Source organism: Monodelphis domestica, chromosome 1 (assembly GCF_027887165.1).
Source record: "Monodelphis domestica isolate mMonDom1 chromosome 1, mMonDom1.pri, whole genome shotgun sequence".
In the NCBI taxonomy this organism is placed as follows: Eukaryota; Metazoa; Chordata; class Mammalia; order Didelphimorphia; family Didelphidae; genus Monodelphis; species Monodelphis domestica.
In genome coordinates this window covers 193,068,237-193,096,091 of record NC_077227.1, presented here as the reverse complement: position 1 = coordinate 193,096,091, position 27,855 = coordinate 193,068,237, and the positions used below count along the sequence as shown (strand labels likewise).

Sequence of the window (27,855 nt, the reverse complement as noted above, 5' to 3'; positions counted from 1 at the left end):
TATCTAAGCCTTCAGCAAATCATAATCTTTTTTTAACCCTTATTTTCTGTCTTAGAATTGCTACGAAGTATCCATTTCAAGGCAAAAGAACTGCAAGGGCTAGGCAATTGAGGTTAAGTGACTTGCCCAGGGACACACAGCTAAAGAAGTACCTGAGGTCACATTTGAAACCAGGACCTCCTTTTTCTAAGCCTGGCACTCTCTCCAGTGAGCAACTTTAATGCCCCAAGTCATAATCTTTTTTTCCAGTGAAGGGTCTTTCCTCAATATTGATGGCTATTGATAAGGAGGTAGTTGCTAAGACTGGGCTGGCTTGGCAATTTCTTAAAATAGATAGTAATTAAATTTGTTGCACTGATTGATTCTTTCTTTCCTTTGAGCACTTAGAGGCTATTGTAGGGTTATAATTGGCTTAATTTCCATATTGTCACATCTCAAGGAATAGGGAGGCCTAAGAAGAGGGAGAGAGATAGGGGCAGTCAGAATACACGCAGCATTTATTAAGTTCTCTTTCTAATATCGGTCTGTTTCTGGTGTTCCAAAATAATTACATTAGTAGCATCAAAAATCACTGATCACAGACTACATTAACAGATATAATAATCATGAAAAAGTTTGAGATATTGTGAGAATAACCAAAAGGTGATCTAAATGCATACTATGAGCTGTGCTATTGGGAAAATGGAATTGATAGATTTGCTTAACACAGATTTGACATCTGCAAAGCACAACAAGGTGAAGCCAAATTAAAACAGGAATGCCAGTAATTACCAGTAAACATTCTTACCAGGGTTAGCTTAATACTATGCTTCTTATTAAAAAAAAAAAAAAGAAACTATGTGATGGAAGTTCACAGTTTTGCACGTAAGTCCCTTTAGTGTTCTTTGTCAATTGAAATGTTTGTTTTTGATGACTAAGTTTACAATAAAACTAAAGATATATCCCTCCACCCCATTTCCCTAGAAAACTCCTTAAAGACAGGTACTATCTATCTGGCTTTAAATTTGTGCCTCCAGTGCCTGGGCAATTCCTAGTCCATAGTAGGTGCTTAATAAGTATTTGTAGATTTAATGTATGAGAAAGAAGTCTGAGAGAGAAAACATTCCTCATGAAAGTAATTCCCAGGGGCAGTTAGGCAGCTGGATAAAGCACCAGCCCTGAAGTTCAGATGATCTGGGTTCAAATCTGACCTCAGACATGTCTTAGCTAGGTCCCTTAACCCTGATTGCCTGGCCCTTTTAGATCTTTTGTCTTAGAATTGATAATATGAAGATAAGGGTTATTTTTTAAAAGGATATCCCAATTATATTCTTCAAAAAATTTTAAGGAAGATTTGAGTAACTCAGGCTCACTTACAATAAATTGAACAATAAATTGATGGCTCGTTTGATGATATTTCTCCTTAGAAGATGTTCCTTTAAGCACTATTGCCAATAGGCTTAATATATGGCAAACTGTTCAGTCCTAGGTGTTCTCATAGATTCATAGCATTCAAGAGTTGCAAGAAACTTCAAGTGATTATCTAGTTTAATCCATACCAGGGAAAGAATTCCTTCTATAATGCACCTGCTATAGTATTTCCCAATCATTAATTCAAGATAATCAACAGAATGGGGTTGGGGGAGCCCACAGCCTGTTTAGACAGCCCATTTGATTTCTGATTCCAGGAGCTAAGATGGCAAAGTAGAGAAGGACAACTACAAGCCTACCCAAGCCCACCTCCAAAAAGCAACAACAAAACAAAACAAAAACACCTCAGAATGAGTTATGGAGTGGCAGAATCAAGACATGACTGGGTGAAACAGTGCTCTATCCCAAGAGGTCATGGAAGAACAGAAGGAATTTTTTTTAAAAGGCTAGAGTAGCAATCATGATCTCAGATAAAGCAAAGGTAAAAATTGAACTAATTAATTAAATAAAAGAGATGATGAAGGAAAATATATCTTAATAAAAGGTACCCTTAGATAATGAAGTAAAAAATGAAATAGCATCCAAATTCCTAAAAGAGAAGAACCATATTAGTGGAGGACTTCAATCTTCCCCTCTCAGAAATAGATGAATCCAAAAAAATAAAAAAGAAACAAGAAAGGCATTAAGGAAGTGAACAGAAATTTAGAGAAGTTAGATAGGATAGTACTCTGGAGCAAATTTAATGGGACTAGAAAGGAATATACTTTTTTCTCAAAAGCATGTGGGCCTCATAACCAAAAACAGAGAAGCAGGGATATTAAATGTATACTTTTCAGATCATACTGGAATAAAAATTATATTAAATGAAGGGCTACAGAAGGCTATAAGTTAACTGGAGATTAAATATAGATATCCCTTCCACAATGTGGGGGTTAGGGGAACAAGGCCCCCACTATCTGGAAAATCCATGTGAATTTTTTGGCTTTTGCATTTTTTTTGCAAATGTAGCTCTTATTTTAGTTTAAAAAAGAAATTGTATATATTTTTGCTATTAAAAGATAAAATACATTGATATTATACAATGCTAGTCCTATATTTTATACATTTCTGAGTTTCTAGACTTTTTCTGTGTCATTTTCTGGTTTTTCCATGTCATTAAGAGGTTCTGAAAAATTCCACCAAAATTCTCAATTCATTTTTATGCTGAGTTGGGATATTATCAAAACTGAGATGAGAAAGGTCACAACATAAAGGGGTTATCTTAAACAATGAGTGGGTCAAAGTGCAAATCTTAGAAAAATTCAATGAATCCATTAAATATAATGATAAGGAGACAACATACCAAAATATATAGGATCCAGTCAAAGTAGTACTTATAGGAAAATGAATGTCTCAAAAATGCTTACTTACATCAATAAAATAAAGATCAGGTCAACAAACTGGGAATGCAATTTTAAAAAATAGAAAAAAAAAACAAATTAAAAATCCCCAATTAAACACAAAAATGGAAATCCTGAAAATAAAAGGAGAGAATAATAAGATTGAAAGTAGCAAAACTACTGATCTAATAAATAAAACAAGGAGCTGGTTTTATGGGGAGTGGGAGGAACTAATAAACTAAATAAACCATTGTTCAATTTGATTTTTTAAAAAGAAAGGAGGAAAACAAATTATTAATACAAAAGTGAAAAGGGCAAAGACAGCCCATTCATTTTTTTCATAGCTTAAGTTGTTGAGAAGGTTTTAGTTTGCTTTGTTTATACTACTATCAAGCCCAAAGGCAACTTCCACCCCTTACTTGCTTTTGGTTCTGCCTCCTGGGGCCAAAAAAAGCAGGTTAAATTGCTCTTCTGGGTGACAGCTTCTTAAGTACTAGAATGCAGCTATCATGATGTACCTTTTCTCCTTCCCACAAGTTAGATCTTCTCCAGGATAAATGTACCTAGTTCCTTCAACTTCTCTTCATTTGATATGAACTCAATTAACTATAGATACTTTCCAGCTAATGTCCTTCCTAAAATGAGGAGCTGGGAACTGAAAAGAGTAGTCAAGATATGGTCTGACCCATTCAGAATATGGCTGAATTTCCATTGAGCATCTCTTGATTCAGAAAAAAGGCAAAACAACAAGAACAACAAAAACTTCATTTCCTCATATAATTCAGGTTAATGAATCTCACGAAAGAAGCTGAGACATAGAGTTCAAAGGATTAGAGGTTAAATTGTGAATTTTCCTAACCAGCAAGAGAACAGAGAGACTGAACTTATTTCCTGGTAAGGAAATTCCATTTACCAAAGTGAGTGGGAACCTTTTCTACAATGAATAGTCTTAGAGTGTTACTTAGGACACTAAGAGGTTAAGAGACATATGCAAAGTAATACAGCCAGCATGTGTCAAAGGGGAGATATGGACCCAGATCTCAGGCTTCAAGATTGAAACTTTCTCCTCTACCATGCTGGCTTTCCCTCACTGGCTGTAGATAATAGAAAAAGAAGAGGAAAGACATGGAACATGTGGTTAGGGCTCATTTTCTTTTCCTTTTCATATTTGCTGCAAGTGCCCTTGGTTCTTGTCACAAATCTTCCTGCTATTGGAGAAGAAAAGTGTTTTTGTTCCTGGAATATTGAAAAGCCAGCTGTTTTGCTAAATATGATCATTAACAAAAAATGCATTGGGTATGTGACATCATCCTTCCCAGCAGTGTGGTCAGGGTAAGTGGGGGTGAAGAGAGTAGATCTGCACCTGGTGTGGAACTAAAACTAAGGTGAACAGATGTCCCTATCAATCACTGTATTTCACCTTATTTCCCTTGTCTGGCCATCTGGATTCCATCCTGAATCAGATGCTTTGGCTCTAGCCAGAAGCAACTCAACCAGTACAAAAAGTCATAGAGCATCACAGATAATAAGAAGGTTAAAAACTGAAAGAGAAGGAAGATGCTTTTTATAGTGAAAGCTATTATTACAGTGGTAATTTCATTTCCCCTTCAAGATTCAGTAATGGGGCTTAAAGAACATCTTTTTGTCCAGGGCAGCATCAGTTCAGGATGATGTTTTGGTGTATTGACAAAATAGAATGATTTAAATCTCTATATTTAAGGATTTGGAGGTTAATACTTATACCTGATAAGAAGGAAAAAGAAGCTCACTCTATCATTAATATTTGTTCTGCGGGATCCTAAAAAAAATAAATAATTTAATTAAAGTCAATGATCTTCAGCAAGATAGAATTTATAAACAGTTTTCAAAAAGGAAATGATCAGTGAAACACCTCCCTTTCTTGCAAAGGCTGGGAAGTACAGGTGTGGAATACTATATTTAATACTGGATTTGGTTGTTGTACTGGTTGATTTTATGTATTTAAATGTTTTTTCCTTTGTGATGAGGAATAGTTCTTGAGTGGGAAAGGACATATCAGGAAATTCAAGTAATAAAATAAAATTATCAATAAGATTTTTTTAAACATTTTATTTGGTCATTTACAAACATTATTCATTGGAAACAATGATCATTTTCTTTTCCTTCCCCCGCCCCGCTCCCACCACTTCTCCCATAGCCAACACACAATTCACATGTGTTCTTGGTTCAAACCCATTTCTATGTTGTTGGTATTTGCACTAGAGTGTTCATTTACAGTTTCTCCTCAGTCATTTCCTCTCAGCCCCTGTAGTCAAGCAGTTGCTTTTCATCAGTGTTTTTACTCCCACAGTTTATCTTCTGCTTGTGGATAGTGTTTTTTAGATACCTGCCGACTGTTCAGAGACATTGCATTGTCCCTAGTGGAGGAGTCCATTACCTTCGATTGTACCACAGTGTATCATCAGTCTCTATGTACAATGTTTTCCTGGTTCTGCTCCTTTTGCTCTGCATCACTTCCTGGAGGTTGTTCCAGTCTCCATGGAATTCCTCTACTTTATTATTCCTTTGAGCAAAATAGTATTCCATCACCAACATATACCACAATTTGTTCAGCCATTCCCCAATTGAAGGGCATCCCCTCTTTTTCCAATTTTTGGCCACCACAAAGAGTGCAGCTATGAATATTCTTGTACAAGTCTTTTTCCTTATTATCTCTTTGGGGTACAAACCCAGCAGTGCTATGACTGGATCAAAGGGCAGACAGTCTTTTCTCGCCCTTTGGGCATAGTTCCAAATTGCCCTCCAGAATGGTTGGATCAATTCACAACTCCACCAGCAATGAATTAGTGTCCCTACTTTGCCACATCCCCTCCAGCATTTATTACCTTCCATAGCTGTCATGTTAGCCAATCTGCTAGGTGTGAGGTGATACCTCAGAGTTGTTTTGATTTGCATCTCTCTGATTATAAGAGATGTAGAATACTTTTTCATGTGCTTATTAATAGTTTTGATTTATTTGGCTGAGAACTGCCTGTTCATGTCCCTTGCCCATTTATCAATTGGAGAATGGCTTGATTTTTTGTACAATTGATTTAGCTCTTTGTAAATTTGAGTAATTAAACCTTTGTCAGAGGTTTTTATGAAGATTGCTTCCCAATTTGTTGCTTTCCTTCTTGTCTTAGTTATATTGGATTTGTTTGTACAAAAGCTTTTTAATTTGAGGTAGTCGAAATTATTTATTTTACATTTTGTGACTCTTTCTATGTCTTGCTTGGTTTTAAAGTCTTTCCCTTCCCAATGGGCTGACATGTATACTATTCTGTGTTTACCTAATTTACTTATAGTTTCCTTCTTTATGTTCATGTCAGTCACTCATTTTGAATTTATCTTGGTGTAGGGTATGAAGTGTTGATCCAGACCTAATCTCTCCCACAATGTCTTCCAGTTTTCCCAGCAGTTTTTATGGAATAGTGGATTTTTGTCCCAAAAGCTGGGATCTTTGGGTATATCATATATTGTCTTTCTGAGGTCACTTGCCCCAAGTCTATTCCACTGATCCTCCTTTCTGTCTCTTAGCCAGTACCAAATTGTTTTGATGACTGCTGCTTTGTAATATAGTTTGAGATCTGGGACTGCAAGGCCACCTTCCTTTGTATTTTTTTTCATTATTTCCCTGGATATCCTTGATCTTTTGTTATTCCAAATGAACTTTGTAATGGTTTTTTCTATATCAGTAAAGAATTTTTTTGGAAGTTCAATGGGTAGGGCACTAAATAGATAAGTTTGGGTAGGATGGTCATTTTTACTATATTGGCTTGTCTTAACCATGATCAGTTAATGTTTTTCCAATTGCTCAAGTCTAGTTTTCATTGTGTGGAGAGTGTTTTGTGGTTGTGTTCATATAGTTCCTGTGTTTGTCTCCGGAGATAGATTCCTAGCTATTTTATTTTGTCTAAGGTGATTTTGAATGGGATTTCTCTTTCTAGTTCTTGCTGCTGAGCTGTGTTGGAGATGTATAGAAAAGCTGATGACTTGTGTGGGTTTATTTTGTATCCTGCAACTTTGTTAAAGTTGTTGATTATTTCAAACAGCTTTTTGGTTGAATCTCTAGGATTCTTTAAGTAGACCATCATGCCATCTGCGAAGAGTGACAACTTGGTCTCCTCCTTGCCTATTTTGATGCCTTCAATTTCTTTTTCTTCTCTAATTGCTACTGCTAGTGTTTCTTGTACAATGTCAAATAGTAGAGGTGATAATGGGCATCCTTGTTTCACTCCTGATCTTATTGGGAATGCATCTAGTTTATCCCCATTGCAGGTGATATTAGCTGATGGTTTTTGATATATACTGTTTATTATTTTTAGGAACGACCCTCCTATTCCTATGCTTTCTAGTGTTTTCAATAGGAATGGATGTTGTATTTTATCAAAGGTTTGCTCTGCATCTATTGAAATAATCATGTGGTTTTTGTTGGTTTGCTTGTTGATATGGCCGATTATGTGGATGGTTTTCCCTAATATTGAACCAGCCCTGCATCACTGGTATAAATCCTACTTGATCATGGTGGATGACCCTTCTGATCACTTACTGGAGACTTTTTGCTAGTATCCTATTTAAGATTTTTGCATCTATATTCATTAGGGAGATTGGTCTATAATTTTCTTTCTCTGTTTTTGACCTGCCTGGTTTTGGAATCAGTACCATGTTCATGTCATAAAAGGAGTTTGGTAGAATTCCCTCTTTGCTTATTATGTCAAGTAGTTTGTGTAGTATTGGGATTAACTGTTCTCTGAATGTTTGATATAATTCACTGGTGAATCCGTTGGGCCCTGGGGATTTTTTCTTAGGAAGTTCTTTGATGGCCTGTTGGTTCATTTTCTGATATGGGATTATTTTAGAATTCTATTTCTTCTTCTGTTAGTCTAGGCAGTTTGTACTTTTTCTATATATTTATCCATATCCCCTAGATTGCTGTATTTATTGCCATCTAATTGGGCAAAATAATTTTAAATGATTGCTTTGATTTCCTCTTCATTGGAGGGGATGTCCCCCTTTTCATCTTTGATGCTGTTAATTTGCTTTTCTTCTTTCCTTTTTTTAATTAGATTGACCAGTACTTTCTCTATATTGTTTGTTTTTTCAAAGTACCAGCTTCTAGTCTTATTTATTAAATCAATAGTTCTATCACTTTCTATTCTATTAATTTCTCCCTTAATTTTTAGGATCTCTAGTTTGGTTTTCTTTTGGGGCTTTTTAATTTGTTCACTTTTGAGTTTTTTTATTTGCATTTCCAATTAATTGATCTCTGCTCTCCCTAGTTTGTTAATATATGCACTCAGGGATATGAATTTACCTCTGATTACTGCTTTGGCTGCATCCCAAAAGGTTTGAAAGGATGTCTCACCTTTGTCATTTTCCTCAATGAAATTATTAATTGTTTCTGTGATTTCTTCTCTAACTAAACAATTTTGGAGTATCATATTGTTTAATTTCCAATTAATTTTTCATTTGGTTTTCCACATACCATTACTGATCATTATTTTTATTGCCTTGTGATCTGAAAAAGCTGCATTTATTATTTCTGCTTTTCTGCATTTGTATGCCATGTTTCTGTAACCTAGTGTATGGTCAATCTTTGTGAAGGTGCCATGTGGTGCTGATGGAATGTGTATTCCTTTTTGTCCCTATTTATTTTTCTCCATATGTCTATTAATTCTAATTTTTCTAAGATTTCATTCACTACTTTTACCTCTTTCTTATTTATTTTTTGATTTGATTTATCTAAATTTGATAATGGTTGGTTCAAATCTCCCACTAATATTGTTTTACTGTCTATTTCTTCCTTCAATTCTCCTGGTTTCTCCATTAGAAATTTGGGTGCTATATTATTTGGTGCATACATGTTGATTAGTGATATTTCCTCATTATCTAAAGTCCCTTTTAACAAAATATAATTACCTTCCCTATCCCTTTTGATCAGGGCTATTTTTGCTTTAGCTTTATCAGATATCATGATTACCACTCCTGCCTTCTTTTTGTCAGTTGAGGCCCAGAAGGTCTTACCCCATCCTTTAATTCTGACCTTGTGGGTGTCTACCTGCCTCAGGTGTGTTTCTTGAAGACAACATATGGTAGGGTTTTGGATTCTAACCCATTCTGCTATTCGTCTACATTTTATGGGTGAGTTCAGCCCATTCACATTCAAAGTTATGATTGTCACTTGTGGACTCCCTGGCATTTTGATATCCTTCCCTAATTCTAACCTTTCTTCTTTAGCTCTAACCTTTTAATCCAGTGATTTACTTTAAATCAGTCCCCCTTGTCCCGTCCTTTGATATGTTTCCCTTTCTAGTCCCTCTCTTTTTGTTCCCTCCCCTCTCCCCTCTCATTCCCTCCCTTATTGTTTTCCCTTCTCCCCTACCCCCCCTTGGTTTTCCTTTCTCCCTACCCTTGTTGGGTAAGATAGAATTCAAGATCCCAATGGATCTCGATGTTCTTCCCTCTCAGAGCTGATTTCCCTGAGAGTAAGATTTAAGTAAAAACTCTCTTCCTCTCCTTCTTATAGGAGTTTTCTTCCCCTCCCTTCCCATGTGAATGTTTGTGTTAGAAAAATTATTGTATTTGATTTTCCCCCTATTTACACATTACATTTTCCCCACATATTAATATACATAGATTGATATAAATGTAGTCCTTATAGAAAAGAGTTTGAATAAATGAAAAGATAAGTTTTCTCCTTTTCCCTTTCCATCATATTTACCTTTTCAAGTATTCCATGCTCTTTGTTTTTTGATATCGAACTTTCCACAGAGCTCTGGTCTTTTCTTTGCAAAAACTTGGAAATCTTCTATTTTGTTGAATGCCCATACTTTCCCTTGGAAATATATAATCAGTTTTGCTGGATAGCTGATTCTTGGTTGAAGACCCAGCTCTTGTGCCTTTCTGAAAATCACGTTTCATGTGTTAAGATCATTCAGAGTGAAACTTGCAAGGTCTTGTGTGACCCTGATTGGCATTCCTTTGTATCTAAATTGTCTTTTTCTAGCTTCTTGTAAGATTTTTTCTTTTGCTTGAAAGCTTTGGAATTTGGCAATTACATTCCTGGGAGTTGTCTTTTGGGGATTTAGTGTAGAGGGTGTTCTGTGTGCTCTTTCAATGCCTGTATTGCCCCCTTGTTCTAGAATCTCTGGGCAATTTTCTTTGATTATATCTTGTATTACAATGTCGAGTTTGCTGTTTATTTTTGGCTTTTCTGGTAGTCCAATTATTCTTAGATTATCTCTTCTTCCTCTATTTTCCAAGTCTGTCACCTTGTCAGTGAGATATTTTATGTTCTCTTCTAATTTCTTGATCTTTTGGCTTTACTTTATTGATTCTTGCTCTTTTTCAATGTCATTGTCTTCCAGTTGCCTAATTCTGACCTTTAAAGCCTTGTTTTCCTTTTCAGTTTGGTCAAACCGGTTTTGTAGTTACGTGAAATTCTTTAGCATTATTCCCACTTTTCCTGCCAGAAGGCTTCCCTCTTTTTGATCATTTTTGATTCAAATTCTTCAAAAGTTTCTGGAGAGTTTCCATTTCCTTTGGAAGGTTTTGGAGCATTTGCTCATGTTTCCTCTTCTATCTCCTCTGTATTTTGTATTTTTGCTCCATAAAATGTGTCCAAAGTCTACCCCTTCTTCTTGTTTTTCTTGTTGTTTTGAGGCTTTGGGGCTTCTGTGCTGTTTGCCATCTCTATATGAGTGAGGGGGGCTAGCTTTTCTTTTATCTGTCTGGTGTTCAGAGGCTTTAGCCCCAGGCAAATTGTTTGTTCTCAGCAGCTGTTCTGTCTTCCCTGGGAAGCCAGGAATTGCTGGTGCTTTGGTGTTTCAGTGTTACTGCCCTCCTCAGTTCTCTCCCAATGCTTCCCTGTTGCCTTACTTCTTCGCTCTGAGCCTGTCTTGGCACTCTCGGCGAGTTATTTCAATGCCTTTGCCAGCCAGAAGTACCTGCACTCTCAGGGGGAGGGGCCGTGGCTTCCTGGAGCTCTAAGGTTTCCTGATTGGATTAACTTCATCTGGGATGGACTTAGTATGCCCTGATGCAGGGACCTTCTGTGAGACTCGGATGGAAGGATCCAGCCAGGAGGCTACAGGCTCCCCCATCTCTCTCTGTTTCCCTTCTGTCTGTGTTGGGTGCCCCCGAGAGTCTGGCTTAGGTTGTTTTCAGGGTGTGGCCTTCAGAATAGCCGACCCTGAGGTCCTTTTGCCTGCACTGAGGTTCCCTCTGCTGCCTCAGACTCAGCACTCTGGGTTGGAAGGGATGGGTCCTGGGAACTTCCTTCTGCCTACCCCTTAGATCCAAGTGATCTAGGGTTATGGCTTTTGGGGGGCCATACCTTTTGATCCAGGTCCAGGAGGAGGGTTCCTGGGGTCTATTCTGTGGTTCGTTTTGAATTTTGGTGCCCTGGGAGCATACAGTTTGAGATCGGTAAGGAAAGTTTTTTGGAGCTCTGAACTTTAGCTCTTTCTAAGCCACCATCTTGACCGGAAGTCTCTGATCAATAAGTTTTTTTTTTAAATTAAAACCCACCTTCTTTCTTAGAATCAATACTGTACCTTTCATGCTATCACTCTTCTCCTGGAAGCAAAGTTGCTAATGTCCCTCTACCTGGACAAATTGCATTAGACAAGCAAAGTGATAGGGTCTGTGTATGTGCCAGATCCCTAGTATACAATAACCAAAAGAGGACATAATGAAGAGCAGATGGAAACCACCAAACCATGAAATCTAATGAGAATAACAAAACTGGCTCCCAATATCTTACTTCCCTCTTTATTCCTAGAGCATAGAGGCTTAATGCTATTTCTTGAGATGTCCCCATTCATTTAGTCAGTGAGCTATCCTCACAACAAAGAAAAATAGTAAAGCAAAACTGATATACATAGAGACTATTTCTGACATGCCTATAAAACAGTTTGCAACTGGAGTATTCCACTTCTACAAGGAAAGAATGATATCCATTTCATCATCACTTCTTGAGGCCAAAACTGTTGATTGCAGTTACATAGCACTCAGATTCTTTTTGTTAATTTAAAATTCACATTATTATATTCACTGATTCTATCAACACATTCCAAGACCCTTCTATCAAGGCAAAAATTTCACATAAAAGCAAACCCATCATTCAATAAATATTTCCTATACAAACATAACCAGGCACTCCACCACTTTCCTTAGGTTTATCAGAGCTATCGGCATCATCACTCTTGAATTTTGGGACCACTATGGACAACCATAGCATTAATGAAACAAAGAGAAGAACTGCTCAGATTGGAACACAACTTGCCACAAGTGAAAACACTGAACAAAGACCAATATGGGAGCCAATGCTTGGTGCAAAAATAATGCAATGACTCGTACCAATGTCTCAGAGCAAGAATGAGGGTGATTGGATGAACTGTCATAAGATTCCATGCCGCCTGGGGAGATGGTGTAGATTTACTGCATAAGGAAAACTTTTTATTTTATGTACTTTTTTTGTCTTCATTTTTTTTAATTGCTAATCACTTACCCCTGAATTTTCTTGTGTTGAGGTCATATAAAATGAGGTCCAACTGTATAGAATATGTACATATAAACATATATATGTAGTTATATAACATATGATAGCAAGTTGCACACAGATCTGTTTCAATGCTTGTTTTGAAATATATATAATTGTTCCAGCACAATTAATATATTAGGGAAAGATCTGACCATAACTCAAGTTTTAAGTTTGCTTATCCAAGATTTCTTCTGAAAGAAATATTGAGAATGCAGAAACAACTCCCAAGCTATGTCCCTTTTTATACCCACTTCTGCAAGCAATCCTTAGGACTTTTTCAAAGTGAAGTGTCTTTTATTGTATATCTTCTGGTGCAGTAGGAGCCTCCATCCTTAATCTCCACCTTCTCCTTCACCATGACCCAAACTAGGCCTGGAGTTGTAGCCAGAGATTGTCACTGATGCCAGAAGGGGATGCTGGCTACACCAATGCCATGGACACAGCCAGTATTTATACTATTTCTTAATCTGTACTATCATTTTTTTTTATTAGATTCCTATTTTTTGTCACTAATGAAGTGTTTTAGTGCTGAACCTTTAACCCTGGTTTTCCATAAGCCTTGTAGCATTTATTAAAGGGTTTTGCATTGAGCAATGAGTTTTAGGAAAGCATATGTAGTATTATAGCAGAACTAACAGAAAGAAATGAGAGACAAAAAGAACAGACAGAAAGTAATCTTCTTGGGGAAGGTGCTAGTACCTAGGGCACCAGGGAATGCTTTCTGAAGAATGTGAGGTTGAAACCATTGTTGAAAAAACCTAGGAAACTAAGAAGTGGTGGTGAAGATGGAGAGCATTCTAGGCACTGGGATAACCAATGCAAAAGCTCAACCATCAGATAAGAGGTATTTTCTGTAATATGGTAGATTAATGTGGAATTATGATATTGAATTGTGAAATAATTTTCCCTTTAGCCCTCCCCCTCCCCAAGAACAACCTATTTCTAAAGTCAGGCTGATCAACAGTTTCTACTCAAGGCTATGAAACTAGATTGGGTATTCCCTTCTTTTGTTAAGGTTTTTGTTCAGGATAAAAGGATTAAGGGCAAAGCAGGTCACCTACTAGACCCACTTAAAAGATTAAATGAAGTTGTCAAGCCCTAGACACCATGTTGGAAAGTATGATGGTCTATCATCAGGTGTATTAAGGTGTATTAAAACCCACCTCTTTTTGTGATGAAAGTAATGAGGGAGGAAATGAGGTTTCTATGTCTACCTCCTCAGGGCCTATTTACAAATCAGAGATGTCTTGGGATGTCCAGGTGAGGGACTGAGTCAAGAGGTCATAGGGTATATATAAAACATATGCCAGAGTAATTTTCACTCTTTTGCCCTGCTTGCTCTCATCAGTGCCTTTTTGAATTGTGACCAAGACTACGGGTCACTTTAAATTGCCTTGAGCAGCCAATTAATATAATTAACTTAAAATTAAGAAATATTGCCTCTTAAGAATGTCAATGATTTCAATTAAACATGTAAAAGGCAGTGGAATTGGGCATTGGCTTTGGGAGAGGGTGGGAGGAGGAGAGGGAAAGAACATGAATCTTGTAACCATGGAAAAATATTATAAATTAATTAAATAAAATTTTCCAAATAAAAAAAAAGTATTAATTAATTAAATAAAAAAGAATGTCAGTCATTACATGAGGAGTAACAAATTGTCGAATGTCACTATATCATCTGCTGTATGGAGGAGAGTAAAATGTAAGAAATACAAAAAAATAGGAGGGGGGTCAGTTTATGAAAAGCTTTAATGTCAGACATGAACTTTATCATTTAGTGCTGAAGTTAACTGAGTAGGAAAGTAGTAAGAGTGGTCCAATCTAAATGCTTTAGGAAAATCATTTAGCAAATAAGTGCTAGTATTTTGCTGGAAAAGAGGGGTAAATAATTGACAACTTGGTTAACTAGCATTCTTGTGAGAGAGAAAAAATGTAATATCATCCTGAGGAGACAAAAGTATTAACTACTAACTGCCCTTTTGAGGAAAGAAATGCAGTTAACTGACATTTCTGAGAACATCTGTTAACTAAAATTCTAAGGGAAATTAAAACTATTTATAGTACTTTTGAGATGAAATGAACTATTAGCAGGTAGTTACAAGTGGGAAAAATAAGTCCTATAGCACCTTCTCTTTCCACAGAGGAGAGTCTGGTACACACACCCCATATAGTTTATACAGTGATTAAATGTTCATCTATGTTTATTAGTTGATATTGTTAATAAAATTCATGGTTAGTAATGGTGATCTTTGTTTAGGCTTGGAATTTCAAGATTAGAAGCTGAGAGAAAATGTAACTTATGGAAAAAGATATTTCCCTTGTTTATAAATATAAAAATTGGGGCTCAAGATAAATGATTCAAGAGAGAATTTTGTAATTTTATTAATTTCTGATAATAATCCAAAACATAATTGATAGCCTGGTTTTGGATCTGGAAAAATAATAAAGTGATGTTGATGGTTATGACTGGGTAGAATTTGTTGGGGTTTTTTTTTCTGAGTATAACTGAATTGTTCTGCATATCTTCCACACCTCCACAGATTTATATAATGTCTATAAAAGTTATTATATTATACATATGCAAAAGTCCAAAGTAAGTGATATAATAGTTTTCTGAATATAACTGTTATAATAGCAAGAATTATCCTAAAAATTTTACAAAGGACATGCCTTGAACTAGACCTTGAAGGAAGTGAAGAATTTCAATGAGCATAGATGTGAACTGTTGACTTAGAAAAACAGAGAACGCGACTTCCGGTCAAGATGGTGGATTAGAGAAAGCTAAAGTTCAGATCTCCGGAAACCCTTCCCGACCGATCTCAAACTATAAGCTCCTAAGGTGCCGAAATTCAAAACGATCAATAGCATAGACCCTGGGAATCCTCCTCCTGGACCTGGACCTGGATCAAAAGGTAAGGCCCCCCTCAAAAGCCAGAACCCGAGATCACTTGGACCTAAGGGGTAGGAGCGCAGAATCCAAGGCTCCAGGAAGCCGCAGCCCTGCCCCCCTCAGAGAGTAGGGTCCTCTGAAACAACAGCAACCCTCAGGGCCAACAAAACAGCCTCACGGCCAGCTATTCTGAAGGCAACTTCCAGAAAGCAACCCGACCCAGTCCAGTTGAGGGGGCACCTTAGCAGCAGGGAAACAGAGAGTGCCCGGGGAGAATGTGGCCCCCTGGTCCAACCCTTTCATTCCAGTTCCAGTGAAAGTCATTGCCTTAAGGCATACTCAGTTTAACCCAGGGAAAGCTCATAGAACCAACAATCTGCCCTGGAATAAAGCCTCTGAACACCAGACAGAGATAAGAAAAGCTAATCCTCCACATTCAGAGATGGCAAACTCCACAGAAGCACAGAAGCCCCAAAATCCCAAGAAAAATAAGAAGAAAGGGGCAACTTTGGACACATTCTATGGAGCCAAAATACAAAATACAGAGGAGATAGAATATGATATACAAGAAAATGCTCCAAAACCTTCCAAAGGAAATGGAAACCCTCCACAAACCCATGAAGAATTTGAATCAGAAATTACCAAAAAGATGGAAGCCTTCTGGGAGGAAAAGTGGGAAAAACTGAAAAGGAAAACCAGGCTTTAAAGGCCAGAATCAGGCAACTAGAAGACAACGATCATGTAAAAGAGCAAGAATTAATAAAGCAAAGCCAAAATACCAAGAAATTAGAAGAGAACATAAAATATCTCACCAACAAGGTGACAGATCTGGAAAATAGAGGGAGAAGAGAAAATTTAAGAATAATTGGACTTCCAGAAAAGCCAGAAATAAACACCAAACTCTACATCATGATACAAGATATAATCAAAGAAAATTGCCCAGAGATTCTAGAACAAGGGGGTAATACAGCCACTGACAGAGCTCACAGAACACCTTCTACACTAAACCCCCAAAAGACAACTCCCAGGAATGTAATTGCCAAATTCCAAAGCTCTCAAACAAAAGAAAAAATCCTACAGGAAGCCAGAAAAAGACAATTTAGATATAAAGGAATGCCAATCAGGGTCACACAAGACCGTGCAAGTTCTACTCAGAATGATCGTAAGGCAGGAACATGAACTTCAGAAAGGCAAGAGAGCTGGGTCTTCAACCAAGAATCAGCTACCCATCAAAACTGACTATATACTTCCAAGGGAAAGTATGGACATTCAACAAAATAGAAGACTTCCAACTTTTTGCAAAGAAAAGACCAGAGCTTTGTGGAAAGTTTGATACCGAAAAACAAGGAGCAAGGAATACCTGAAAAGGTAAATATGATGGAAAGGGGAAAGGAGAAAACTTATCTTTTCATTTATTCAAACTCTCTTCTATAAGGACTACATTTATATCAATCTATGTATACTAACATGCGGGGAAAATGTAATGTATAAATAGGGGGTAAAGAAAGACCAAATAGAATAATCTTTCTCACACAAAGATTCACATGGGAAGGGGAGGGGAAGAAAACTCCTATAAGAAGGAGAAGAAGAGAGGGTTTTTCACTTAAACCTTAATCTCAGGGAAATCAACTCTGAGAGGGAAAAACATCCAGATCCATTGGGATCTTGAATTCTATCTTACCCAACAAGGTTAGGGAGAAGGGAAAACCAAGGGGTGGAGGGGGAGAGGGTAAACAAAAAGGGAGGGAAAGAGAGGGGGTAGGGGGAGGGAACAAAAAGGGAAGGACTAAAAAGGGAAACATCAAGGGAGGGGACAAGGGGGACTGATTCAGAGTAAATCACTGGACTAAAAGGTAGAGCTGAAGAAGAAAAGGTTAGAATTAGGGAAGGATATCAAAATGCTAGGGAGTCCACAAATGACAATCATAACTTTGAACATAAATGGGCTGAACTCACCCATAAAACATAGGCGAATAGCAAAATGGATTAGAATCCAAAACCCTACCATATGTTGTCTTCAATAAACACACATGAGGCGGGTAGACACCCACAAGGTCAGAATTAAAGGATGGAGTAAGACCTTCTGGGCCTCAACTGACAGAAAGAAGGCACGAGTGGTAATCATGATATCTGATAAAGCCAAAGCAAAAATAGCCCTGATCAAAAGGGATAGGGAAGGTAATTATATTTTGTTAAAAGGGACTTTAGACAATGAGAAAATATCATTAATCAACATGTATGCACCAAATAATATAGCACCCAAATTTCTAATGGAGAAACCAGGAGAATTGAAGGAAGAAATAGACAGTAAAACCATATTAGTGGGAGACTTCAACCAACCATTATCAAATTTAGATAAATCAAATCAAAAAATAAATAAGAAAGAGGTAAAAGAAGTGAATGAAATCTTAGAAAAATTAGAATTAATAGACATATGGAGAAAAATAAATAGGGATAAAAAAGGAATACACCTTCTTCTCAGCACCACTTGGCACATTCACAAAAATTGACCATACATTAGGTTACAGAAACATAGCACACAAATGCAGAAAAGCAGAAATAATGAATGCAGCCTTCTCAGATCACAAGGCAATAAAAATAATGATTAGTAATGGTACATGGAAAACCAAATCTAAAACCACTTGGAAATTAAACAATATGATACTCCAAAATCGTTTAGTTAAAGAAGAAATCATAGAAACAATTAATAATTTCATCGAGGAAAATGACAATGGCGAGACATCCTTTCAAACCTTTTGGGATGCAGCCAAAGAGGTAATCAGAGGTGAATTCATATCCCTGAAAGCTTATATTAACAAACTAGGGAGAGCAGAAATCAATCAATTGGAAATGCAAATGGAAAAAACTCGAAAGCAATCAAATTAAAAGCCCCCAGCAGAAAACCAAACTAGAAATCCTAAAAATTAAGGGAGAAATTAATAAAATCCAAAGCAAAAGAACTATTGAGCTAATAAACAAGACTAGAAGCTGGTACTTGTGAATAAACAAACAAAATAGACAAAGTACTGGTCAATCTAATCAAAAAAAGGAAGGAAGAAAAGCAAATTAACAGCATTAAAGATGAAAAAGGGGACAGCACCTCTGATGAAGAGGAAATTAAGGCAATCATTAGAAATTACTTTGCCCAATTATATGGCAATAAATACACCAATTTAGGGGATATGGATGAATATATACAAAAATACAAACTGCCTAGACTAACAGAAGAAGAAATAGAATTCTTAACTAATCCCATATCAGAAAATGAAATCCAACAAGCCTTCAAAGAACTTCCTAAGAAAAAATCCCCAGGGCCTGATGGATTCACCAGTGAATTCTATCAAACATTCAGAGAACAGTTAATTCCTATACTATACAAACTATTTGACATAATAAGCAAAGAGGGAATTCTACCAAACTCCTTTTATGACACAAACATGATACTGATTCCAAAACCAGGCAGGTCAAAAACAGAGAAAGAAAACTATAGACCAATCTCCCTAATGAATATAGATGCAAAAATCTTAAATAGGATACTAGCAAAAAAGACTCCAGCAAGTGATCAGAAGGGTCATTCACCATGATCAAGTAGGATTTATACCAGGGATGCAGGGCTGGTTCAATATTAGGAAAACCATCCACATAATTGACCACATCAACAAGCAAACCAACAAGAACCACATGATTATCTCAATAGATGCAGAAAAAGCATTTGATAAAATACAACACCCATTCCTATTAAAAACACTAGAAAGCATAGGAATAGAAGGGTCATTTCTAAAAATAATAAACAGTATATATCTAAAACCATCAGCTAATATCATCTGCAATGGGGATAAACTAGACACATTCCCAATAAGATCAGGAGTGAAACAAGGATGCCCATTATCACCTCTACTATTTGACATTGTACAAGAAACACTAGCAGTAGCAATTAGAGAAGAAAAAGAAATTGAAGGCATCAAAATAGGCAAGGAGGAGACCAAGTTATCACTCTTTGCAGATGACATGATGGTCTACTTAAAGAATCCTAGAGATTCAACCAAAAAGCTATTTGAAATAATCAACAACTTTAACAAAGTTGCAGGATACAAAATAAACCCACACAAGTCATCAGCTTTTCTATATATCTCCAACACAGCTCAGCAGCAAGAACTAGAAAGAGAAATCCCATTCAAAATCACCTTAGACAAAATAAAATACCTAGGAATCTACCTCCCGAGACAAACACAGGAACTATATGAACACAACTACAAAACACTCTCCACACAACTAAAACTAGACTTGAGCAATTGGAAAAACATTAACTGCTCATGGATAGGACAAGCCAATATAATAAAAATGACCATCCTACCCAAACTTATTTATCTATTTAGTGCCATACCCATTGAACTACCAAAATACTTCTTCACTGATTCAGAAAAAAACCATAACAAAGTTCATTTGGAAGAACAAAAGATCAAGGATATCCAGGGAAATAATGAAAAAAAAAATACAAATGATGGGGGCCTTGCAGTCCCTGACCTTAAACTGTATTACAAAGCAGCAGTCATCAAAACAATTTGGTACTGGCTAAGAAACAGAAAGGAAGATCAGTGGAATAGATTGGGGGAAAGCGACCTCAACAAGACAATATACGATAAACCCACAGATCCCAGCTTTTGGGACAAAAATCCACTATTCAACAAAAACTGTTGGGAAATTGGAAGACAGTGTGGCAGAGACTAGGAATAGATCAATACCTCACACCCTACACCAAGATAAATTCAAAATGGGTGAGTGACTTAAACATAAAGAAGGAAACCATAAGTAAATTGGGTTAACACAGAATAGTATACATGTCAGACCTTTGGGAGGGGAAAGGCTTTAAAACCAAGCAAGATATAGAAAGAATCACAAAATGTAAAATAAATAATTTTGACTACATCAAACTAAAAAGCTTTTGTACAAACAAAACCAATATAACTAAAATCAGAAGGGAAACAACAAATTGGGAAAAAATCTTCATAGAAACCTCTGACAAAGGTTTAATTACTCAAATTTATAAAGAGCTAAAACAATTGTACAAAAAATCAAGCCATTCTCCAATTGATAAATGGGCAAGGGACATGGATAGGCAGTTCTCAGATAAAGAAATCAAAAGTATTAACAAGCACATGAAGAAGTGCTCTACATCTCTTATAATCAGAGAGATGCAAATCAAAACAACTCTGAGGTATCACCTCACACCTAGCAGATTGGCTAACATTACAGCAAAGGAAAGTAATGAATGCTGGAGGGGATGTGGCAAAGTAGGGACATTAATTCATTGCTGGTGGAGTTGTGAATTGATCCAACCATTCTGGAGGGCAATTTGGAACTATGCCCAAAGGGCGACAAAAGAATATCTACCCTTTGACCCAGCCATAGCACTGCTGGGTCTGTACCCCAAAGAGATAATGGACACAAAGACTTGTACAAAAATATTCATAGCTGCGCTCTTTGTGGTGGCCCAAAACTGGAAAACGAGGGGATGCCCATCAATTGGGGAATGGCTGAACAAACTGTGGTATATGTTGGTGATGGAGTACTATTGTGCTAAAAGGAATAATAAAGTGGAGAAGTTCCATGGAGACTGGAACAACCTCCAGGAAGTGATGCAGAGCGAGAGGAGCAGAACCAGGAGAACATTGTACACAGAGACTAATACACTGTGGTATAATCGAACGTAATGGACTTCTCCATTAGTGGCGGTGTAATGTCCCTGAACAACTTGCAGGGATCCAGGAGAAAAAAACACCATTCATAAGCAAAGGATAAACTATGGGAGTGGAAACACGGAGGAAAGGCAACTGCCTGAATACAGAGGTTGAGGGGACATGACAGAGGACAGACTCTAAATGAACACTCTAGTGCAAATACTATCAACAAAGCAATGGGTTCAAATCAAGAAAACATCTAATGCCCAGTGGACTTACGCGTCGGCTATGGGGGGTGGGGGAGAGGAAAAGAAAATGATCTTTAACGAATAATGCTTGGAAATGATCAAATAAAATATATTTTAAAAAAAATGACCATCCTACCCAAACTTATTTATCTATTTAGTGCCATACCCATTGAACTACCAAAATACTTCTTCACTGATTCAGAAAAAAACCATAACAAAGTTCATTTGGAAGAACAAAAGATCAAGGATATCCAGGGAAATAATGAAAAAAAAATACAAATGATGGGGGCCTTGCAGTCCCTGACCTTAAACTGTATTACAAAGCAGCAGTCATCAAAACAATTTGGTACTGGCTAAGAAACAGAAAGGAAGATCAGTGGAATAGATTGGGGGAAAGCGACCTCAACAAGACAATATATGATAAACCCACAGATCCCAGCTTTTGGGACAAAAATCCACTATTCAATAAAAACTGTTGGGAAATTGGAAGACAGTGTGGCAGAGACTAGGAATAGATCAACACCTCACACCCTACACCAAGATAAATTCAAAATGGGTAAGTGACTTAAACATAAAGAAGGAAACCATAAGTAAATTGGGTAAACACAGAATAGTATACATGTCAGACCTTTGGGAGGGGAAAGACTTTAAAACCAAGCAAGACATAGAAAGAATCACAAAATGTAAAATAAATAATTTTGACTACATCAAATTAAAAAGCTTTTGCACAAACAAAACCAATGTAACTAAAATCAGAAGGGAAACAACAAATTGGGAAAAATCTTCATAGAAACCTCTGACAAAGGTTTAATTACTCAAATGTATAAAGAGGTAAATCAACTGTACAAAAAAATCAAGCCATTCTCCAATTGATAAATGGGCAAGGGACATGAACAGGCAGTTCTCAGATAAAGAAATCAAAACTATTAATAAGCACATGAAGAAGTGTTCTAAATCTCTTATAATCAGAGAGATGCAAATCAAAACAACTCTGAGGTATCACCTCACACCTAGCAGATTGGCTAACATAACAGCAAAGGAAAGTAATGAATGCTGGAGGGGATGTGGCAAAGTAGGGACATTAATTCATTGCTGGTGGAGTTGTGAACTGATCCAACCATTCTGGAGGGCAATTTGGAACTATACCCAAAGGGCGAGAAAAGAATATCTACCCTTTGATCCATCCATGGCACTGCTGGGTCTGTACCCCAAAGAGATAATGGACAAAAAGACTTATACAAAAATATTCATAGCTGCGCTCTTTGTGGTGGCCCAAAACTGGAAAACGAGGGGATGCCCATCAATTGGGGAATGGCTAAACAAATTGTGGTATATGTTGGTGATGGAATATTATTGTGCTAAAAGGAATAATAAAGTGGAGGAGTTCCATGGAGACTGGAACGACCTCCAGGAAGTGATGCACAGCGAGAGGAGCAGAACCAGGAGAACATTGTACACAGAGACTAATACACTGTGGTATAATCGAACGTAATGGACTTCTCCATTAGTGGCGGTGTAATGTCCCTGCACAATTTGCAGGGATCTAGGAGAAAAAAACACTATTCATAAGCAAAGGATAAACTATGGGAGTAGAAACACCGAGGAAAGGCAACTGCCTGAATACAGCGGTTGAGGGGACATGACAGAGGAGGGACTCTAAATGAACACTCTAATGCAAATATTATCAACATAGCAATGGGTTCAAATCAAGAAAACATGTAATGCCCCGTGGATTTACACGTTGGCTATGGTGGGGGAGGGGGGGAGTAAAAGAAAATGATCTATGTCTTTAATGAATAATGCTTGGAAATGATCAAATAAAATATAAAAGAAAAGAAAAGAAAAACAGAGAACTATTAAATATTCAGAAAAATAACTCTTAAATCAAGGAAAAGGGGTTCAGTGTGACAGTAGACATACACAGAGCTGTGCACCACACGCCTATGATGAAGAATAATATAGGTATAGCATATGGCAGGCAAGCAGATGGAATACAGTAGACCAGAAGAATAAAGTTTTATCTCTTTATTAACACAAATGAAAAGTGAATTTAAACTTTTCATCCATTTATCTAAGCAAATAAAAAACAGAATTTGAGGAAATTATACAGATTATAATATATTAGAAAATGTTGCAAGTGAACAAGTTGTCCTGCAGGGAGTCAGATATCTCAGCTCAAACCCTATGAGAGGCCCCAGTCTAACTCGAAAGGAAATTCTCTAAAGTCTCTAGGGAGGGAGGTAAGCTGGAAATCAGGGACATGTTGAGAAGCCAGCTTCCCCTAAATGCCCGCAGCTCTGTCTTTTTTGTTGTTGTTCTCAGTTGTCTGAAATTGATCCTAGAGAGATTGTGTAACCACCAATGTCCTTTCTCTAAGAAAAATGCCTCCTCTCCAAAACCTTGGCACCAGGTCCTATTCTCATGCATTCATGCTGCATTACCTCAGCTTTCCATTGAGTAGACAGACCATGGTTGAAAACCTTGTGTGTGAGGCAAAAGAAATGGAATACTGGAAATAATGGAACAATGGAATGGAAAATATCATATCTTTGCTCATTGAAATTCTTCACTTCCTTCAAGGTCTAGCTCAAGTCATCTCCTTTGTAAACTTCTTAGGATAATTCTTGCTATTATAACCTCTATATTCAGAAATGTATTATATCACTTACTTTGGACTTTTGTATACATATCATATAATAACTTGTAGAGTCATTTTATAAATCTGTGAGCGTGTGGAGGATATACAGAACAATTCAGTTACACTCAGAAAAAAAACACAACAAATTCTACCCACTCAGCACCACTCTATTGTTCCATTATTTCCAGTATCCCATTTCTTTTGTCTCACAAACAAGGTTTTCAACCATGGTCTGTCTACTCAATGGAATCACAATATTGCTTCACCAGAAAACATGATTATAATTTTTCTTTTCATTCAATGAAAAATAAAGCTTATCAAATTTATGCCAAGTATCAAATCCCATATATTTTCAGCACTGTTGTGTATCATCAAGGATGTTACTAGGATGGTTTGTGGCTTGCCTTTCTAAGTTGAATCCAGCTGTGCTTACATATTCTACTTGAACTTCTTCTCTAAGCCTCACTTAGCAAGCACTCCTAAGTACTTTTTTTTTTCTTGCTGAAGAGAGAAAGCTGATGTAATGCAGCATGAATGCAAGAGAATAGGACCTGGCGCCAAAGTTTTGGAGAGGAGGCATTTTTCTTAGAGAAAGGGGCCTCTCATAGGGTTTGAGCTGAGATATCTGACTCCCTGCAGGGCAAGTCATTCACTTGGAACAGTTTCTAATATATTATAATCTGTATAATTTCCTCAAATTCTGTTTTCTTATTTGCTTAGATAAATGGATGAAAAATTTAAAATCACTTTTCATTTGTGTTAATAAAGAGATAAAAGTTTATTCTTCTGGTCTACTGGATTCCATCTGCTTGCTATGCCTACAGAGAGACTCATGCAAAACGCCCCAGTTGGGTACTCTCATTTGTCTAGAGGAATGGCAAGATTGGCAGAGTCCAGGCTACTGAAAGGGGAGAAAGTCTCATTGTGATTCTATGAGCAAAGAATTCTCAAGATGCCCTTCCTGAGAAGACTCTCCTCTTTTCCGAAGGGCAATGGTATCTAGTGAAACAGTTGAGAAGAGACATCTCCGTACACCTGAGGAAAACATTAATTCTGATTTAGAAGACCTCTCTAAATGTTTGTCATGTCAGGATATTAGCAAGCTTTGTCAAGGGAACATTTTCTTGTAAAAAAATACATGCTCAGTCAGAAAATTTTTATTGAGCCAGAAGAATATGCATTTTTCCCAATGCTGTGCTTTCTCCCTCCTACTCACCTTGATGCCCTCCTCCTACTACTGCTGTCATTAGTTTTAAAGAACTCAAGCATATACTTTGCAAATGCCCTCAGAGCTCTCTCACCATGAATATCAGGAATACAAAGAAGTAGATCCAATTTGTTTGAAATAGGAATTTCATTAAACCTTCTACCTACATTGCTTTCATTTAATCTGTAGCCCACTTTGAGGGTTGGAAAGGAAGACCTGCTGAGCTGGTGGGTCCTAGCTGATTTTCAGGATCCAACTGCAAGAAAGCAAGAGAGGCAGCAGATACAGTTCAAAATATAGGGAGTGGATAATTAAGAATGGACCATTTTGATTTTTTAAACTTATTCTAAAGCATTTTTTATAAATAACAACCAAGAAGCATGCATGTGTTTTTTTTTTTGAGGAAATAAACAGTATTGCTAATTTGATGGATATTACACACAGTGTTTCACATAAATACTCTTTCTCAGCTTGTCCATAGAAATAAATCAATATTTATTTATAAATGAATAGAAGTCAAATTGATAGAACCTTACAGGGGCTCTAACTTAGTGCCCTGTTTTTCAGAGTTCAGGGAAGATGAGACCAGTAATGGTCACTGACATCAAATGGTGAAGACAGTTGGCATTTAACAATGTTTCAAAAGTCTTAGGGCAGTTTTTTTTTCAACCTTTACCTTCAGCCTTGGAGCCAATTTTCAACCTTTACCTTCAGCCTTGGAGCCAATACAAGGTGGAAGAGTGGTACAGGCTAGGCAATGGGGGTCAAGTGACTTGCCCAGGTCACACAACTGGGAAGTGTCTGAGGCCAGATTTAAACCTAGGATCTCCTGTCTCTGGGCCTGGCTCTCAATCCACTGAGCTACCCAGCTTCTCCCTTTAGGGTAGTTCTAAATTGTAATAGCTCAGACTTTAGAGACAACCTGTAATTTACCTTTAAGACCCTGAAGTATAACTTTTCTTATTAACACAACAGGATATATGTAAGTGCCCAGTCTCCAGGCCCACATCCCTCAGTTACTAAGATAAATTATTTTTTCTTAATGATGTCTCTGAACTATACTCATTGAGTACAAAAGAACTATATTTGGGATGGTGTATTGCACAATGCTTCTGCCTTTATGGGGAGGAAAAACAACCTTATTAGTGGGATGTGCAATTTGATTGAATTATTATCACCACCATCACCACCTCCTATCCTCCACACCCTTGCACGTTCTGCTAAAGACTGACTACATAAACTCAACCATCTCCATCCCGCTCTGGCCGAGTATATGATGTTCTGCTGCATACGACACTCTACCTTTGTGCTCCCCTCTATATGTTACTCCCAACAGTAACAAGGGACCAGAGTCTTTACAGAAATAGATTGCATCCTATTGGCTCATTCAAATGTCACAGAATGCTGTGCCGATTGGATGTATATTCTAATCCATCTTGTAAAAGCTTTAGAAGCAAAAATAATGTAGCCTAGGAATTTAGAGGCTGCTACCAGTGAGAAAGTTTCCTTTATACCCTAACAACATATATATATATATCCTTTTAATTTGGCAATTCACTTTGACTTCCAATTTTATAGATCTTTTAAGTGGTCAAGATTCATTCTGTACTCTTGAGAAACCCAGGCTGAAAAATCTCCCTATTTTTCTCTTTAAAGCGAGACAGTCTAATCTGATACTGGTTGCTTTAGTTGAAAAATAAACACATGCTTTTGTGTCCATAATCTAGGCACTGATCCAACGGAAAATATGCTTGATTTGGAGTCAGAAGATTAAGTTAAAATCTTGAGCCTACCAATTACCGACTGCAAGACAACTTTAAAAATCACTTAAGTTCTCTGGACCTCTATTTCTTCAAAAGTAAAACTAGGAGGTTGGAAGAGATGTCCTTCTTGTTACTGAAGCAACAAAGATTCTTTGATCATAAATAGGTCTTAATGAGCCAGGAAAATCCTTCTGAGACTAGAGCTTTAAGGTCACAAAACGGATACCCCAGGGTCTTCCAGGTGCTTGCATTGAGCATCACACTCTTCTTATAGGTAACCAGGATTTTGCCCTTAAGCCTTCTCATTCTAATAAGAGAACTTTATTCTTGCTTGCTCACTTGACTTGCCAGGGCTCAGACTTCATGCCACATTGCACTACAGGTAGACCCTTAAATGTCTTCCCCTATTAGAATGTTTCTGGAAAGTAGGGACTATCTGGTTTATTTTTTTCTATTTGTATCCCTTGCTCTTAGTAAGTACTTAATAAGAATTTATTTTCTATTTCTGCCTCTGTCTCTCTATGTCTCTGTTTCTGTCTCTTATCTCTCTCTCTGTCCCTATGTCTCTGTCTCTAACTCTTTTTCTCTCTCATCATCAGGTTCAGCCTTAGTTCTTTCCCATAATATTCTTTGTGAAATTGAGAGAGATCAGGAAGGCCCCTTTATCCAAGCATATCTCCACTGAAATCCTGCCAGTAGGGTCTTCAGGCTAATAGACTCTTTTCTCTTAAAAGTCAAAACATTCTTAGGACATTATGATAGTCCTCAAAGGAGGATTCTCCTTTATTTTGGAGCTTAGCCTTTCATATGTGTATATGTATGTATATAAGTATACACATATATACAGTCTACACAATTATATATATGTACCTATATATATATATATATATATATATATATATATATATAATATCTAAAATTTGCTTTAGATCCTTCCTCCTATTATCTGGCATCCCCACTCTTCCTTTTTTCTTCAGTCTTCAATTGCTATAATCCTCCATGCTAGAAATTTCCTTGCCCCATGTTTCTAGGGCAGGATGTCCCACTGACTGATTTCTAAGATCTCTTCCTGGGACATGT

At 37.1% G+C, this 27,855-nt stretch overlaps 1 long non-coding RNA gene across 1 annotated transcript in view; it reads left to right on the top strand.

Annotated features, from left to right (window-relative positions):
* LOC130456273 (uncharacterized) overlaps nucleotides 1-27,855 on the top strand; it is a 47,882-nt gene that overhangs the window by 17,236 nt on the left and 2,791 nt on the right. The gene's annotated exons all lie outside the window — the stretch shown is intronic.